The following is a 19,098-nucleotide window of genomic DNA, read 5'->3' as shown; positions in this document are numbered from 1 at the left end:
GACTGGTTGGATCTCCCTGAAGTCCAAGGAACTCTCAAGAATCTTCTCCAACATCACAGTTCAAAAGCATCAATTCTTTGGTGCTCATCTTTCTTCACAGTCCAACTCTCACATCCATACAGGACCACTGGAAAAACCATAGCCTTGACTAGACAGACTTGTGTTGACAAAGTAATATCTCTGCTTTTTAATATGCTATCTAGGTTGGTCATAACTTTTCTTCCAAGGAATAAGCATCTTTTAATTTCATGGCTGCAGTCACCATCTGCAGTGATTTTGGAGCCCCCAGAAATAAAGTCTGACACTGTTTCTACTGATTCCCCATCTATTTGCCATGAAGTGATGGGACCAGTTGCCATTATCTTAGTTTTCTGAATGTTGACTTTAAGCCAATTTTTTCACTCTCCTCTTTCACTTTCATGAAGAGGCTTTTGAGTTCCTCTTCACTTTCTGTCAAAAGGGTGGTGTCATCTGAAAGTAGAAGGGGGGAAAGTGGAGCCTGTGATAGATTGTATTTTCTCCTGCTCAAAAATCACTATGGACAGTGACTGCAGCCATGAAATTAAAAGACACTTACTCCTTGGAAGGAAAGCTATGATAGACCTAGACAGTGTATTAAAAATCAAAAGGATGGCCTCCAGAGGGGTCAGGCCATTGAGGGCTGACAATGATTGCCCAGCCCAGGCATAATGCAGCATGGTGAGCCTTGTGCACACCCATGGTGCCAGAAGCATCTGCCAGGTGTGCTTGCATTGAACTGAGAAGATGTTCTCATACGGCAACCTGGGAGGGGAGACCAGTGACTCAATAACAGAAGGCTGGTTCAAATACCTCAAAAATCTGCATTCTCAGCACCAGGTGAAGAAGGCGGCTCTCATTCAAGCCAAGAGCTAGAGGACAAAACAAAGTACAATCCTTCCTCCAGCAATTGACCTGAATCGAAGTGGCTCTTCATGAGCAACAGATGGTGGACCTCCCACCACATGTGACCACAGGCATCAAGGACCCTGTTCCCAGCCAGTTTTCTGAAGGATAAGTTTTGATCCCCTTAGCTGATGTATAGGATCCCATGTTTCCTAATGATTATAAGGAAATCGTGAAGCACCAAAGATAAGAGCAACAGAGATATCAAGAACTGGAAAGACAGAAGGAAACAGAAGAGAGAGAAAAGAGGCATAAATAGACATGAAGCTAGTGGGTTTTCCAGGTGCACCAGATCTAGATTCTGTTGAAGATGTAGATTATGAGTGAGAGAGGAGGAAAAGCATAAGGGCGGAGCCACCATCACGCCCCGCCACGTCTCTTGTGGAGGACAGAGTTACCCCAAGACTTCCCTTATGAAGAGGATTCACCACCTCACTCACAGTCTTCCAAAGTTTCTATCTCTCCCAGTGTACAAAGAACAAGGGAGACTGCGATCCCCAACGACCGGCCTTGGCAACTCTTTCCTTGCCAACATGGGAGGGCAGGATAGTACATAAATTCATGCAGAAGTAAGGCTTCTGGGAAGGCCAGGGTATCAGGAAGCAAGAGCAGAGTCTGAGCACAGTGCCGTCAGTGGAAAAGATCAGCAAATGGGGTGGCAATCATCGTGGGCCAAGCTACTGAGAAAGAGGCAACCAAGAAGTTGAATTGAAATCCACTAGCTAAAATCCTTGTTTCCTACCAAAGTGATCCTACTCAGGAACAGGGTTGGTTCAGGAGAGGTGGATGAAGACTTGGAAGTTGAAACCAAGGAAGAATGTGAAAAATACAGCAAGGTGGAAAACGTGTGATATTTGAAATTCCTGATGGCCCTGTTGATGAAGTAGTGTGAATATGTTTAGAATTTGACAGGGTTGAGGCAGCAATTAAAACTGTTATTGATATGAATGGGAAGAGTTTTGGTGGCCAGGTGGTCAAAGCATGTTTAATTTGGATAAATTCAGGGTCTTGTATTTGGCAGAACAAGTTTGATTTTAAAAACTAGGGGCTGAGTCAACTCCAGAGATCCTTATGATAAGTAGTAGTGACCATGCTTTATCGCATCTGTTTTAAATGAAGGTATTCTAGACTGTTTTCTTTCCAGATGATGATTGAGAAGCTAATTTTTAAAAATTGATTATTATTATTATTATTTTTTACTTTACAATATTGTATTGGTTTTGCCACACATCAACATGAATCCACCATGGGTGTACATGTGTTCCCAACCCCAAACCCCCCTCCCACCTCCCCCTCCACACCATCCCTCCAGGTCATCCCAGTGCACCAGCCCCAAGCATCCTGCACCTTGCATCGAACCTAGACTGGTGATTCATTTCTTATATGATATTATACATGTTTCAGTGTTTTTAAAAAATGGTACCAGGTCAAAAAACAGTAACAGAACTTAGCTGGTTTTGAGGGTTTTGTTTGTAACTTTTTTTTTTTTTGAGTCTGCTTGTAGTTGTTGCTCAGTCACTCAGTCATGCCTGACTATACGAAACCCCACAGACTGCAGCATGCCAGACATCGCTGTCCTTCATCTCTCTAGTGCTTGCTCAAACTCACGTCCATTGGGTCGGTGATGAGATTGAAATAACTCATCCTCTGTCATCCCCTTCTCCTCCTGCCCTCAGTTTTTCCCAGCATCAGGGTCTTTTCCAATGAGTCAGTCCTTCACATCAGGTGGCCAAAGTATTGAAGTTTCAGCTTCAGCATCAGTCCTTCCAATGAATATTCAGGACTGATTTCCTTTAGAATTTACTGGTTTGATCTCCTTGCAGTGCAAGGGACTCTCAAGAGTCTTCTCCAGCACCACAGCTCAAAAGCATCAATCCTCTGGTGCACAGCCTTCTTTATGGTCCAACTCTCACATCCATACATGACTACTGGAAAAATCATAGCTTTGACTATACAGACCTTTGTCGACAAAGTAATGTTCTGTTTTTTAATATGTTGTCTAGATTTGTCATAGCTTTTATTCTAAGGAGCAAACGTATTTTAATTTCATGGCTGCAGTCAGCATCTGCAGTGATTCTGGAACCCAAGAAAATAGAGTCTCACTATTTCCATTGTTTCCCCATCTATTTGTCATGAAGTGATGGAACCAGAGGATATGATCTTCATTTTTTTTTACACGTGTTTTTTTTTATTAAATTTTTTTTTAATTTTATGTTTACTTTATGTTACTTTACATACAGCACTGTTTATAATAGCCAGGACATGGAAACAACCTAGATGTCCATCAGCAGATGAATGGATAAGAAAGCTGTGGTACATATACACAATGGAGTATTACTCAGCCATTAAAAAGAATACATTTGAATCAGTTCTAATGAGATGGATGAAACTGGAGCTGATTATACAGAATGAAGTAAGCCAGAAAGAAAAACACCAATACAGTATACTGATCTTCATTTTTTGAATGCTTCATTTTTTAAGACAGCTTTTTTACTCTTCTCTTTCACTTTCATCAAGAGGCTCTGTAGTTCCTCTTTGCTTTTTGCCATAATGGTGGTGTCTTCTGTGTATCTGAGGTTATTGATATTTCTCCTGGCAATCTTGATTCCAACTTGTGCTTCATCCAGCCTAGCATCTTGCATGAAGTACTCTGAATATAAATTAAACAAGCACGGTGACAGTATACAGCCTTGACATACTCCTTTCCCAATTTTGAACCAGTCCATTTTTCTATGTCTTGTTCTAACTGTTGCTTCTTGTTGTGCATACAGGTTTCTCAGGAGTCAGGTCAGGTGGTCTGGTATTCTCATCTCTTTAAGAATTTTCCACAGTTTGTTGTGACCCACACAGTCAAAGGTTTATCATAGCCAGTGAAGCAGAAGTAGATATTTTTCTGGAATTCTCTTGCTTTTTCTATGATCCAACGAATGCTGGCAATTTAATCTCTGGCTCCTCTGCCTTTTCTAAATTCAGCTTGAATATCTGGAAGTTCACCATTCATGTGCTGTTGAAGCCTAGCTTGGAGAACTTTGAACATTGTTTTGCTGGCATGTAAAATGAGTGAAATTGTGTAGTAATTTGAACATTCTTTGGCATTGCCTTTCTTTAGGATTGGAATGAAAACTGCCCTTTTCCAGTCCTGTGGCCACTGCTAGGTTCTAAAAATTTGCTGGCGTATTGAGTGCAGCACTTTCACAGCATCATCTTTTAGGATTTTAAATAGCTCAGCTGGAATTCCATCATGACCACCAGCTTTGTTCATAGTGACTCTTCCTAAGGCCCACTTGACTTCCCACTCCAGGATGTCTGGCTCTTGGTGAGTGGTTAACAATCATGGTTATCTGGGTCCTTAAGATCTTTTATTGTATAGTTCTTCTGGAGCATGTTGAATGTCTCTATAATTTTATTCAGATAACTTCAAAACTTGGAAAAACTGTTGTGGCTATTGGTGCATAGCATCCTTTTATGTAAATAAGAGATCTTCCCTATAGATCTTCCCTAATGGCTCACAATGAGTCAGACAAGGCTGAGTGACTGAACTGATGGCTCAGTCAGTAAAGAGTCTGTCTGAAATGTGGGAGACCTGGGTTCAACCACTGGGTCAGGAAGATCTCCTGGATTAGGAAATGGCAACCCACTCCAGTATTCTTGCCTGGAGAATTCCATGGACATAGGAGTCCGGTGGGTTACAGTTCATGAGTCCATCTCTCTCTATATATACATATATGTGTATGTGTGTATAAATATATAATATGCATTTTTATAAACTTTATCTGTGTTGTCAACTTTGGAAAATGTGTCCCCATTGTACCTTGTCAGCTTGGCACTGTACAGAAATTAATAGTGTTGGTCTAGAAAGATTAAACATAATTTTCTCTATTTGTACAGAGGTAACTCACTGAATAAGGCTTCTCTGGTGGCTCAGATGGTAAAGAGGCTGCCTGCAATGTGGGAGACTCAGCTTAGGTCCCTGGGTGGGGAAGATCTCCTGGAGAAGGTAATGGCAATCCAATCCAGTATTCTTGTTTGGAGAATTCCATGGACAGAAGAGTCTAGTGAGTGTCCATGGGGTTGCAAAAAATCAGACATGACTGAGCTGCTAACACACACAGCTCACTGTAAATGTAAGGTTTTATCTACATGCGTTTGATTACAAAAACTAGAGCATTCTCTAAAAAAAAAAAAAAAAGAAAGAAAAAATCAGATACATCACTTTGCCAACAAAGGTCCATATAGCCAAAGCTATGGTTTTTCCAGTAGTCACATACAGATGGGAGAGCTGGACCATAAAAGAAGGCTGAGTGCACTAAGCGCAGGTGGCGGTGGCGGCGGGCTGTGCTAACCGCAGCCGAGAGCTACCCCACGTCCGAAGTCATGGACAGCGGCCCAGAGTGCCAGGCTGCGACGGCCCAGGAATGGCCAGGAGGAGCCACCCTGTGTCCGAGGTCAGGGGCGGTGGCCGAGAGGAGCTACCCCACATCCAAGGTCAGTGGCGGCCGGGAGGAGCCACCCACGCCCAAGGTCAGGGCCGGCGGCTGGGAGGAGCAGCCTGAGGAGCAACCTGAGGAGTGGTGGCTGATCAGGCACAGGAGGGCCTAGAGGAGCTATCCCACGTTGAAGGTCAGGAATGGCGGGGGTAAGGAGATACCCCTCGTCCAAGATAAGGAGCAGCAGCTGTGCTTTGCTGGAGCAGCCATGAAGAGATACCCCTTGCCGAAGGTAAGAGAAACCAAGTAAGATGGTAGGTGTTGCAAGAGGGCATCAGAGGGCAGACACACTGAAACCATACTCACAGAAAACTAGTCAATCTAGTCACACCAGGACCACAGCCTTGTCTAACTCAGTGAAACCAAGCCATGCCTGCGGGGCAACCCAAGACGGGCGGGTCATGGTGAAGAGGTCTGACAGAATATGGTCCACTGGAGAAGGGAGTGGCAAACCACTTCAGTATTCTTGCCTTGAGAACCCCATGAAAAGTATGAAAAGGCAAAATGATAGGATACTGAAAGAGGAACTCCCCAGGTCATTAGGTGCCCAATATGCTGCTGGAGATCAGTGGAGAAATAACTCCAGAAAGAAAGAAGGGATGGAGCCAAAGCAAAAACAATACCCAGTTGTGGATGTGACTGGTGATAGAAGCAAGATCCGATGCTATAAAGAGCAATATTGCATAGGAACCTGGAATGTCAGGTCCATGAATCAAGGCAAATTGGAAATGGTCAAACAAGAAATTGGCAAGGGTGAACATCAACATTCTAGGAATCAGCTAAATAAAATGGACTGGAATGGGTGAATTTAACTCAGATGCCCATTATATCTACTACTGTGGGCAGAAATCCCTCAGAAGAAATGGAGTAGCCATCATGGTCAACAAAAGAGTCCAAAATGCAGTACTTGGATGCAATCTCAAAAACGACAGAATGGTCTCTGTTCGTCTCCAAGGCAAACCATTCAATATCACAGTTATCCAAGTCTATGCCCCAACCAGTAACACTGAAGAAACTGAAGTTGAACAGTTTTATGAAGACCTACAAGACCTTTTAGAACTAACACAAGAAAAATATGTCCTTTTCATTATAGGGGACTGGAATGCAAAAGTAGGAAGTCAAGAAACACCTGGAGTAACAGACAAATTTGGCCTTGGAATGCGTAATGAAGCAGGGCAAAGACTAATAGAGTTTTGCCAAGAAAATGCACTGGTCATAGCAAACATCCTCTTCCAATAACACAAGAGAAGACTCTACACATGGACATCACCAGATGGTCAACACTGAAATCAGATTGATTATATTCTTTGCAGCCAAAGATGGAGAAGCCCTATACAGTCAACAAAAACAAGACCAGGAGCTGACTGTGGCTCAGATCATGAACTCCTTATTACCAAATTCAGACTCAAATTGAAGAAAGTAGGGAAAACCCCTAGACCATTCAGGTATGACCTAAATCATATCCCTTATGATTATACAGTGGAAGTGAGAATTAGATTTAAGGGCCTGGATCTGATAGATAGAGTGCCTGATGAACTATGGAATGAGGTTCGTGACACTGTACAGGAGACAGGGATCAAGACCATCCCCATGGAAAAGAAATGCAGAAAAGCAAAATGGCTGTCTGGGGAGGCCTTACAAATAGCTTGAAAAGAAGAGAGGTAAAAAGCAAAGGAGAAAAGGAAAGGTACAAGCATCTGAATGCAGAGTTTCAAAGAATAGCAAGAAGAGATAAGAAAGGCTTCTTCAGTGATCATTGCAAAGAAATAGAGGAAAAGAACAGAATGGGAAAGACTAGAGATCTCTTCAAGAAAATTAGAGATACCAAGGGAACATTTCATGCAAAGATGGGCTCGATAAAGGACAGAAATCATCTGGACCTAATAGAAACAGAAGATATTAAGAAGAGATGGCAAGAATACATGGAAGAACCATACAAAAAAGATCTTCACGACCCAGATAATCATGATGGTGTGATTACTCATCTAGAGCCAGACATCTTGGAAAGTGAAGTCAAGTGGGCCTTAGAAAGCATCACTATGAACAAAGCTAATGGAGGTGATGGAATTCAAGTTGAGCTATTTCAAATCTTGAAAGATGATGCTGTTAGAGTGCAGCACTCAATATGCCAGCAAATTTGGAAAACTCAGCAGTGGCCACAGGACTGGAAAAGGTCAGTTTTCATTCCAATTCCAAAGAAAGGCAATGAAAAAGAATGCTCAAACTACTGCACAATTGTACTCATCTCACATGCTAGTAAAGTAATGCTCAAAATTCTCCAATCCAGGCCTCAGCAATATGTGAATTGTGAAATCCCTGATGTTCAAGCTGGTTTTAGAAAAGGCAGAGGAACCAGAGATCCAATTGCCAACATCTGCTGGATCATGAAAAAAGCAAGAGTGTTCCAGAAAAACATCTATTTCTGCTTTATTGACTATGCCAAAGCCTTTGATTGTGTGGATCACAATAAACTGTGGAAAATTCTGAAAGAGATGGGAATATCAGACCACCTGACCTGCCTCTTGAGAAATCTGTATGCAGGTCAGGAAGCACCAGGTAGAACTGGACATGGAACAACAGACTGGTTCCAAATAGGAAAAGGAGTATGTCAAGGCTGTATATTGTCACCCTGCTTTAGCTTCTATGCAGAGTACATCATGAGAAATGCTGGGCTGGAAGAAACACAAGCTGGAATCAAGATTGCCAGGAGGAATGTCAATCACCTCAGATATGCAGATGACACCACCCTTATGGCAGAAAGTGAAGAGGAGCTAAAAAGCCTCTTGATGAAAGTGAAAGAGCAGAGTGAAAAATTTGGCTTAAAACTCAACATTCTGAAAAATAAGATCATGGATCCCGTCCCATCACTTCATGGGAAATAGATGGGAAACAGTGGAAACAGTGGCATCCCGTCCCATCACTTCATGGGAAATAGATGGGAAACAGTGGAAACAGTGTCAGACTTTATTTTGGGGGGCTCCAAAATCACTGCAGATGGTGATTGCAGCCATGAAATTAAAAGACGCTTACTCCTTGGAAGAAAAATTATGGCCAAACTAGATTGTATATTGAAAAGCAGAGACATTACTTTGCCGACCAAGGTCCATCTAGTCAAGGCTATAGTTTTTCCAGTGATCATGTATAGATGTGAGAGTTGGACTGTGAAGAAGGCTGAGCACTGAAGAATTGATGCTTTTGAGCTGTGGTGTTGGAGAAGACTCTTGAGAGTCCCTTGGACTGCAAGGAGATCCAACCAGTCTATTCTGAAGGAGATCAGTCCTGGGATTTCTTTGGAGGGAATGATGCTAAAGCTGAAGCTCCAGTACTTTGGCCACCTCATGAGAAGAGTTGACTCATTGAAAAAGACTCTGATGCTGGGAGAGATTGGGGGCAGGAGGAGAAAGGGACAACGGAGGATGAAATGGCTGGTTGGCATCACAAACTCAATGGACGTGAGTCTGAGTGAACTCCAGGAGATGGTGATGGACAGGGAGGCCTGGCGTGCTGTGGTTCATGGGGTCATAAAGAGTCGAACATGACTGAGCGACTGAACTGAACTGAACTGAGGGCCAAAGAATTGATGCTTTTGAACAGTGGTGCTGGAGAAGACTCCTGAGAGTCCCTTGGACTGCAAGGAGATCAAACCAATCAATAGTAAAGGAAATCAATTCTGAATATTCATTGAAAGAATGGATGCTGAAGCTGAAGCTCTAACATTTTGGCCACCTGATGGAAAGCCACCTTGGAAAAGACTCTGATGCTGGGAAAGATTGAAGGCAGGAAGAGAATGGGGCAGCAGTGGTTGAGATGGTTAGATAGCATCACCAACTCAATGGATATGATTTTGAGCAAACTCCAGGAGTAATGAAGGGCAAAAGAGACTGGTATGCTGCAGTCCATGGGGTCACCAAGAGTTGGACATGATTTAGGGACTGAACTACAACAAAGCAACAAAATTTCATCTCTTAATGGAGGGAATGGGAGTTCTAGAAGAACATGTAGCACTGGAGATATTAATTTAGTCACTTTTGGAAAATACTGCTGCCACAGACACCAATGGGCTTAACTGACATAGAAAGGATTCAAATGGAGGCAACTAGATAGATAGAATTCAGTTTAATCAGGTGAATGACAGCAACTGAAGATCTGCCTGTAGTGATGCCCCTGGGTTCAGACTCCACTCAAGATGGGTTCCCCTCCTGATATCCATTCAGTAGGAAGAGTTGACAGAAGCAAGCAGTTAGAGATTTTTCTATTCACAGGGTCAATTACATCCAGTACAGCTCCAAGAAAAGCTTATGAAAGGAAAGAAAAGAGAGAGGAAGAACACAGAAAGAAGGTGTGTGAGAGAGGGATAAATAGGAAAGAGAAGTGGGAGGGGGGAGGAGAGAGATAATGCCAAGGAACTCTCTTCCTTCTGGTATTTCATCTCCCCGCAGGGTCTTTCAATTCTGCCCACACTATCAGAACAACCTCAGCACACAACAGTTTAATTGAGCACAGACTCATGACTATTTTTTCTCAGAGATATAGACATACTATTTTTAAGTATAATCACATGTCTCATTTTTTATATTCATTTCTTTTTTTCTACTAGTGTGTAACAGAGTCTGCGTTTCTTTCGCCTTCATCTAGGTTTACCTTCTGAGAGTCAATTGAAAATGAAGAGCACTAAATACAGAGGGGTATTGATTAATTTATTTTTATCCACTTTCTCTCATACCCTAACTTGATTTTCTTCCACATTAGAAGTCATGAAACCTCACTGTTAAGATGACTTTCTGAAAGGACTTTAAGGAGTTAACTTATTTCTCTGTCTTAAAAAAATATATATAAGAGCAGAATTATTTCTACCTTGAATGCTTGAAATAATTCACCAGTAAAATTCTCATGGCCTGAGCTTTTGGGAAGGATACTTTTGCTAGATTTCTTATTTTCTTACTTATCAATTTCTTGAAACTTTTTAAAACCATTCTCCAATTATTTCTATAAAAGCTTAGTATTCCCCCTAAGTATTTATGATGAGATTAAAGATAATTAGAGGCTTTCTAATGCCAAGACTCATCTCTTTTTGAATTTTCTAATACTCCTCACCATAACATTTTAAGACGTACATATTCGTCTATAATTTTTAAAGGGGAGGAAGAAGTAAAGTTTATTTTTAACTGACAGGTTGAATGAAAAAAAAAATGGACTTTACCCTTGGATTGTCCTTGTTTGTAGTCTGCATATCAGGAAAATGAGGCAGGCCAAGCTGATGGGTCTGCTGATCATGGCTTTGGCAGTGTAGAACCTGGCACATAGAATATCCCTGTTGAGCAGACTCATTTTGTTGTAAATATTTAGACAGAAATGGGCTTTACAGCAGCCACATCTGAAGACCTACAAGTCTGAATGTTATATAAGGAATGTGTTTTGTTTTGGGCTTTGATTAATGTCTAAAAGAGAGAAATCCAATCAACTCCTGTCATATTCATGTTAATTAATTGCTTGCAGTATCTGTACATCAGATATGAGTGTGGATACCTGTTAGTTCACTTACCACAGGGGCTGGGCTTAGCAGATGGGAAAAATATTATTTTAGCATGTTTTTAATGACATTATGATTTATTTTTATCTTAAGCTCTTTGGTGTGCATGAAAGGAGACTGCCACCTGTGCTTTGTGGATGAGTGTCAATGATTTGAACAGATTAATTTACAGCATAGTCAAGAACCACAGGAGATTGCTGGGGCAGAACTCACTTTTTGGTACAGCATTGACATAAACTACAATTTAACTCCATTTCCAAGGCCTGGAAGACCATACTTGGATAATTCTATGTCAAGTGGAATATCAGCTGCACTTTCTCTTAATCATGGAAAGTAGGAGGGAGGTGGGAGCGGGGTTCAGGATTGGGAACACGTGTACACCCGTGGCGAATTCATGTTGATGTATGGCAAAACCAATACAGTATTGTAAAGTAAAGTAAAATAAAATTTAAAAAAGAAAGAAAGAAATATATAGATTTGTTTTCATACATCTCTGTATATGTGTCTGATGTATAAATCTGACTCACTTCAGTGGTGTTATTTGTAACTGACTTTTCAAATGCTGGAAGCAATAGAGACATCTTGAATGACGTAAAAGCACATCTATATTTTCAGCAATGATACTTGAGATATAGACCATCATTTTAAAAAATGAATAGTAGATCAATATTAGCATTCTGATTTGTATGTTACTCAATGCTGAAGACTCAGAGAAGGCAACCCACTCCAGTACTCTTGCCTGGAGAATCCCAGGGACGAAGGAGCCTGGTGAGCTGCCATCTATGGGGTTGCACAGAGTCGGACATGACTGACGCAGCTTAGCAGCAGCAGCAGCAATGCTGAAGACTAGACAGAGAATACCAATCATGAAAATGGTATGCAAGGTTTCTTCTGAATTATTCCACACACATTATACTTTTCAGGGAGCAGGTTTGGCTTAAAAGTAAATAACCAGGATTTTTTGTTTGCTCTTTCAGAGTGCTGTCTGTTGTATTACCCAGCGCTTTTCTGTTTTCTCATAGTTGAAATAATTAAGATAATTTGCAGGCCCTGGTTTGCTCATTTTGCCTAGTTACCTTGATGTGATGGTCTGTTATATCTACAGGGGAGAACCATTACTTAATCTGAATATCTGGAATCCATCATGTATAGTGAAAGACAAGATGTATTCTTGGCTTTAAGCCAAATTCAGATAAAACTGATGGGTGGAACCAATGTGTATAGGCGAGAAAGACTAATACTTGAAATGTATTTTGTGATTAGGAGGTCACAGGGGAGATGTGTTCTATTTTATTTTTAATTTATTTTATTTTACTGTATTTTAATTTATGGCATAGCAATCAGAATCTGATTGAAGGCAGTAGTTTGTCGCTCAGTCGTGTCCGACTCTTTGCGACCCCATGGACTATAGCCTACCAGGCTCCTACCTCCATGGGATCCTCCAGGCAAGAGTACTGGAGTGGGTTGCCATTTCCTTCTCCAGGGGATCTTCCCAACCCAGGGATCGAACCCAGGTCTCCCTCATTGCAGGCAGATGCTTTAACCTCTGAGCCACCAGGGCAAACACATCCTATTTGGGCCAGAGTCAGAGCATTAGAAGTGAAGAAAGAACCTACGTTTCTCAACTCTCTACTCAAAGACTTTTCTTGATATAATCCCTTGATTGAATTCAGCATAGATACTTTCCTGAAGAGTCGATGATAGTACTGGGACTAGTTGCAGAGAAGATCTGCCAGGTATTACCAGCATATGTTTCTCTCACCCACTTCTTCTCTGCAAGAAAGTGAAGTTTCATTGGAATCTGAGATTCACTTTGGTTTATTTTAATCAGAAATGTGTATGAATTCAAAGCACAAAAACTTCATTTTTAACAAAGCAAGTCACCCCCATGTTTATACATGTTCTTTTGTCCTTAACCCTTTCCTTTTTTTTTAATTTTAAGAACATCTGTCCCCACTGCAACTTCACTCTCATCAGGCAATTCAATTACAAAGATAGAAACACATATAACAGGTAAAGCAAAAATACAGCAGCTCCATTGCTTAATACTGGATAGTCAAATGATTCCCAGATGAACAACAGGCCCTATTTTCAGCTAAAAACTAGCTCACCTTGTATAGAGAAAGGAACAGTTGAAAGATCAAAGAGGTGGCAGAGATAACAGAGAGTAAGTGATGTGGACATAGAATATACTAAGAGCATAAAAATGCAGTTTGACCCACAAGTTTTTCCTGGTTATGCATTGATGAGGAGACACAGGGAAAATGATGTCAAATTAAAAGAAAAATGCTTTTGGCAAATTTAAACTTTATCTCCATCATTTCTCTCTTAATCTGTTACCCAGAAATGCACTTAAAATAGGAATGCGGGCCTACTGGGGCATGAAATAGTTGAGAACTATTCAACAATGAGGAGAATCAGGGAAATCTCTTTAGAAGGACCCTTGGGAATTTAAGCCAGTTGAACTTGAATAGCCACAGATAATTTACCATGATCCCTAAACCCAGAGGAGAATTTTTATTATGAGAACTTGACTCTGTACTAAGGTTATCATCCTTTTTAGAAATCGATAACTGTAGAAGTTATGTTGTGAGATAAGGTAAGAATGAGTGTTCTTCATGTCTCTAAGGGATTAGAGTAAGTAAGAAAAAGGTTAGGGATGTGAATCCCTCAAGACCTCCTGCTCTCACTTCTCAAAGTCATAACCAGTGTGGTTAAACCACATTTCTTCTTGTGTCTTCATTTCCCTCAGGGAACGTTCCACAATAATTATAAAAATGTTATATGAGATACTGAGATGTGTGTCCTCTATATCATATCTCATCATTCAAGAACTGAAAATGATGTCCAACTCACTTTAAACACTTGGGAATGCCTTTTAGTCTCCTTTCACTGATTCTCAAAGTTAGTCTAAATCTATCTGGAAAAGAATCTCTATTGTCAATACATGATGACCTTACCAACACCCCTTCTGCTTTTTCATATTGCACACTACCTGTTAAAGCACTGAATTTCACAAAAGCAATTTCTGGCTCGAATTCATTCATCCTGAGATGCCAGCTGGTTATGATTTCAAGTTACAGGTGCAGTCACTTTGTTATCTGCTATTCTAAGGAGATCAGCCATGGTCTCTGCCTCATTTGATGGGTCTGATGGCCAACATCTTGACTAAGCTCCAAAATTTTAAATTTTAATTTAGCATATTTAGTACAAAATTTGGAGAAGGCAATGGCACCCCACTCCAGTACTCTTGCCTGGAAAATCCCATGGATGGAGAAGCCTAGTAGGCTGCAGTCCATGGGGTCACTAGGAGTCGGACACAACTGAGCGACTTCACTTTCACTTTTCACTTTCATGCATTGGAGAAGGAAATGGCAACCCACTTCAGTGTTCTTGCCTGGAGAATCCCAGGGATGGGGGAGCCTGATGGGCTGCCATCTCTGGGGTCTCACAGAGTCGGACATGACTGAAGCGACTTAGTAGCAGCAGCAGCAGCAGCAGCAGCAGCAGCAGCAGCAGCAGTACAAAATTGGGTAATCGAGTAAGTATCCCATTTGATCCATGCTATAAATCACACCACTCTTTGTCTTGATTTGACAAACACAGTTAGACACTGAGAGGTAAAAGATGAAAGTCTGGAATGTGATGGCATAAGTCTGGAAATCGTAGATCAGAAATCAAGGAAGAGAAGTGAATAGCACATGTTAGTTCTCCAGGAGTTTCCAAGTATAAAGCAGAGCTTTAGGAATGTGAAATGTTCATGTTTTTTGTTTTTGTTTTTTTCTTAATCTGAGCATGTTTTTTACATGATGCCTTTTCTGGTAACTTCATTAAGCCTGTGTAATGATAGTTTGCTTCAACCCAAAGCTGCATCAGTATTCATTATTATCTATTTGGTGCATTGTAGTAGCATAAATATAACTAAATTACTAGGGTCAAACCATAATGGGAGCTGTTGTGATGGTAATTAGAAGAGAAATCTAGCCTTTTTGGTGAAACTTGCAGAAATGTAGCATGGGGTGTGTGCTTGTAGGGTGCACTTAAAGTCAGGTTGTGGGTTCAAGGTGGTAAAATGGGTGATGAAGGTATACCATTAATCACAGTTCTAGAAGATGCTCTGTACAACCCTCTTCTTTTCTCTCTGCAAGACAGTTCTGAGGCTGACAATAAGACAGAAACCAACAGCTTAGAGCAAAGGTGCAAACTTTCATGCCTTCACTGTCACTGAACAACTGTAACTTAACTGAGGTTATTTAAAAGAAAAAAGGAACTATAAGAAAGTGTAGTCCCCCACTCAACATCTTAGTGTGGGTACCTTTCTATTCCAGGAGAGCCATCATTTCATTTTCTGTGTTTGCCCAGAAGAGCTGTCTGTCACAATGTACCTTTAGAATGTTTTAATATAGAGAGGAGGAATTACCCTTATTGTCTACACACATATCCCATCAGCTTGGAAAGCAAAAGCAGAAATCCAGTCTCAGCAGTTTCTAGCCTTTCTAAGTGTAATGATTCTAGACTCAAATTGAGGTGGGTGGAAATTCTTAGCACAAGTCTTTAAAATTGATACATACCTGCTGATTAACATTTTTCACTAGAAGCAAGAATGGTAAGAATTCTACATTGATGAAATATTTCTCTTATAACCTAAGTGAGAGGATTAACAGTGTCCTCAAGCTGTAAGAAATGCCTGCTCATTCAACAAACAATTCGTATCTACCTAAGTACCCCTCATCCTAGTCCCATTCCACATTCTCTTGAGACTCTGTTTCATGTAGACATGTGGAATGTTCAGAGGTGTGGGTAACCTTTTCCAAATTATGTCTCTTTTCCATCATGGCTTTGTGGAATTTAAGAAATAAATTATTTTTTATACTCATGTAATGGAAGTTTCCAATTTGGAAAGCTGTTTACAGTCACGGTTGTTTCTCTAATAACAAGCATAGAGCCTGGAATATAGTATGCACTCAGTATTTTTTTGAAAGGATGAATGAATTGCTATGAAAGTTAATGGATGTGAAACGGCCCAATCTCCATCACATTTATGAATAGTAAACCAAAAAATGGAGAAAAAAGCTACAATAATTGACTTCAAACTGCTATAATGACCCAAAATGCTGGGTCTGTGTCTTCTGCTTCCTTTGACTTTTCCAAAATACACAGCCAAAATGTTTCCATCTAGCGCAAAATTCCATGAAGTTCTAGAATGGTGAATTAATATGTTATTCATGATTATCATTTATCTACCTCTTGACATCATTGTTCATCTTGTGAAATTTCACAGTTAATCAGTTATAGCTTATTCAGGCCTTCCTTTTTCTGTTAAGCAATTTTAAAATTAGTTGTATAATTTAAAAAAAATTAGTCAAGCTATACATGTTAATATGTAGATAGCAGATTATATTTAGATAATCAAATTTTAAAAACTAATAAGCTAAAATATTATGGCAAGTTGAATAATTTTAAACAAATACTCATGACATGGCTTTCAAGTTGACTCTAACTTATTTTGTTCGATGAGATGTTAGCAGATGTGTCTTAAACAGAGGTTTGATATATGCTTGTGCATTGGGGTTGTTCTGTAGCTCTACTGCCTTTGCCATAAGAGGAACGTATCTTGGTAGCCACTGGCTAAGACAAGGACGGGAAACTGCTGCAGCTGACCTATGTCCAGCCTACACCTCTGAGCCACACCCAGTCAAAAGCAGTCTAGATTTAGCAAATTCCATGATGGCCTGAAAAGGTGGGAGTATAAGGGCTCATTGCTATAAGCCAGTGAGTTATGTATGTTTTGTTGAGTACCATTATTGAGAAAACAACCAACTGATACAACTAACCATGAACTAACACTATTTTACTTTTAGATACTTCTATATGTAAGGACTGTAGTATAGGAGATTTCACTTAATCCTGAACACAGTCCCATAAACCAGACACAGCTCATATCCCTATTTTACATGTTTGAAAGCTGAGACCCAGAGTGGGAAAGATACCTTCGAAACAAGGTGTGATTCTAATCTGTATGTCTCCAAAACCCATGTTTTAAGTTGCTTTATCCATCTAGATGTAGCTAAATGTGACTATATATTCTGTGATATCTAGTAAGTGCTCAGTAAACAGCAATTCACTTAATTTCCCTTTTTCTTTCTTCAGTTACACTTATCAAGTCAAATGAAATTAAAATGGACTAATGCCTCATATATTATAGGAAGATATATCATGAATGTTTGTTCCTGACCTGGTATTCATAATATGATACCAAAAGTGAAAATAAGATGTTATCTAAATCACATATTTAACTAAGATTGGACACTGTTCCAATTGGACACTGAAATACTGTCATAAGCCAGACATAGTTAATTGAGAAACTGAGTTTTCAGTTAATAACCACCTCAGAGAATGAGAGAAAGAAGAGATTATATGCTGTACTGATCAAAGTAGGCTTAATCCATTAATGTTATCCCTTCCTTAAACTGTAGATTGAGTTGATTATAAGTATGTTGTCATTAATACACTTACACTGTAACAATTGCTACTGGATTAAAAGTCTCCATGTCACCTCTGAATGCATATTTTAAGTTGAATAATTAATTTGCAGGAGATTATCCATCCTGAAAAGATATTTGCATTTGCTATGTCCCTATCTAAAGGACTTTCTTCTCCCTTGTATACTTAGTAAATTCTTTTCTGATCTACCCAGGTAGGTGATCTTTCTTTCCTCCAAGCTTCTGTAACAGATAATGGTAAAAAATTTTATGGCTTTTCTACATTGCTGTAATCACTCCATGCTCCTGTCTCTTCTACTGACTTCTTTGAGGACAGATGTTTTTGCCTCCATTGTTAGCAAGCTCAATGCTTGGCATGAAGTAGGTATGCCAAAATACTGAATGAATGAACAAATGATATAGTTAAATCTTAAGAATTCAACCTTTAGGAATAGAGTGAAACAGAAATGTAATCATTTCAATCATATGGCTAAAAGAACTAATTCTTGATGCTAAGAGTGACCTCGAGTGGCCTTGAATTTCAGCAGTTTGAAGTAAGACTTGGGTTCTCAGCCAGAAATTGATGCTGGGTCAGGGTGATGAGAGCACCAAATCCTAGCCACTAGACTAGAGGTCAGGTGTCCCTGGAGGCTCAGATAGTAAAGAATCCACTTGCATTGCGGGGGACCTGGGTTCAGTCTCTGGGTTGGGAAGATCCCCTGGAGGAGTACCTGGCAACCCACTCCAATATTCTTGCTCGGAAAATCCCCACAGACAGAGAAGCCTACTGGGCTATAGTCTATGGGGTCACAAAGAGTTGGACACAACTGAGTGGCTAAGGACATACAAACTAGAGGTCAGTGACCAGGCCATGGCTCTTGGGCTGTGTAGAAAAGAATTTCCACAAAGATGGAAAGTAGTGAAGCAAGTAAAGTGTTTATTAGGAGGAAAAAGAGTATAATACGTGTGGATAGACACATGGGCAGACTCAAAGAGCAAGTCCCTGAGTCACCCCCTCATGGGCATTTCTTTTATGGGGCATTTCTTTTGGGTTTCTTTTGGCCACTCATATTGATTTGCTTGGTTCACAGTCCCTATTTAGTATATTTCAAGATCATTCCATGTGTATGCACACATCTCTCAGCCAAGGCCAGTGGGTAATAAGCATCTCTTGTCATCTCTCCTTTTGGCCTCCAAGGGGCCTTTCTGTGCATATGTGGTTGGGGAGTTCTGCTGACTTTGAGAATGAGATGTGGTCTGGGTAGGGTCCAGCCTCCTCTCTTAATTGTCCTGCTTTTTTCATCTTGGAGTTCCAGTCCACAGGAATGAATCTCCTATCACTTTACCCTGGGTGGCTCTTTTACTTTCTGCCTCAGGAGGGCATGTCTCTATTGAGTTTGGATCAGGGACAAATTAACCCAGAAGAGGAAAGAAATTCAATGAGAAGATGAGGAAGAATAGTGATAGACTGTTTCTTTTGTTTACCTTTTATCTTTGCATATTCCTACTTTTCCTTGTATCTTTGAAGTAGTATGTCAACTGGAATTAAATATTTTTCCCATAGGTTTTTTATATGTATAAATAGGCTACATGGGTAAGTACTGAAATGGTGTCACTACATAAACAGATCATTCAGATAAAATGTATTGAAGTAAAAAAAAAAAATGTTTTCCCC

At 40.3% G+C, this 19,098-nt stretch overlaps 1 pseudogene; it reads left to right on the top strand.

Annotated features, from left to right (window-relative positions):
• Positions 1–765: 765 nt before the first annotated feature.
• On the top strand, positions 766–1,956 carry LOC138416918 (splicing factor 45 pseudogene; annotated as a pseudogene).
• Positions 1,957–19,098: the final 17,142 nt, after the last annotated feature.

This window comes from Ovis canadensis, chromosome 13, assembly GCF_042477335.2.
Source record: "Ovis canadensis isolate MfBH-ARS-UI-01 breed Bighorn chromosome 13, ARS-UI_OviCan_v2, whole genome shotgun sequence".
Taxonomy (NCBI): Eukaryota; Metazoa; Chordata; class Mammalia; order Artiodactyla; family Bovidae; genus Ovis; species Ovis canadensis.
Note: the sequence above shows the minus strand (reverse complement) of the source record. Positions and strands in the feature narration are given on the sequence as shown.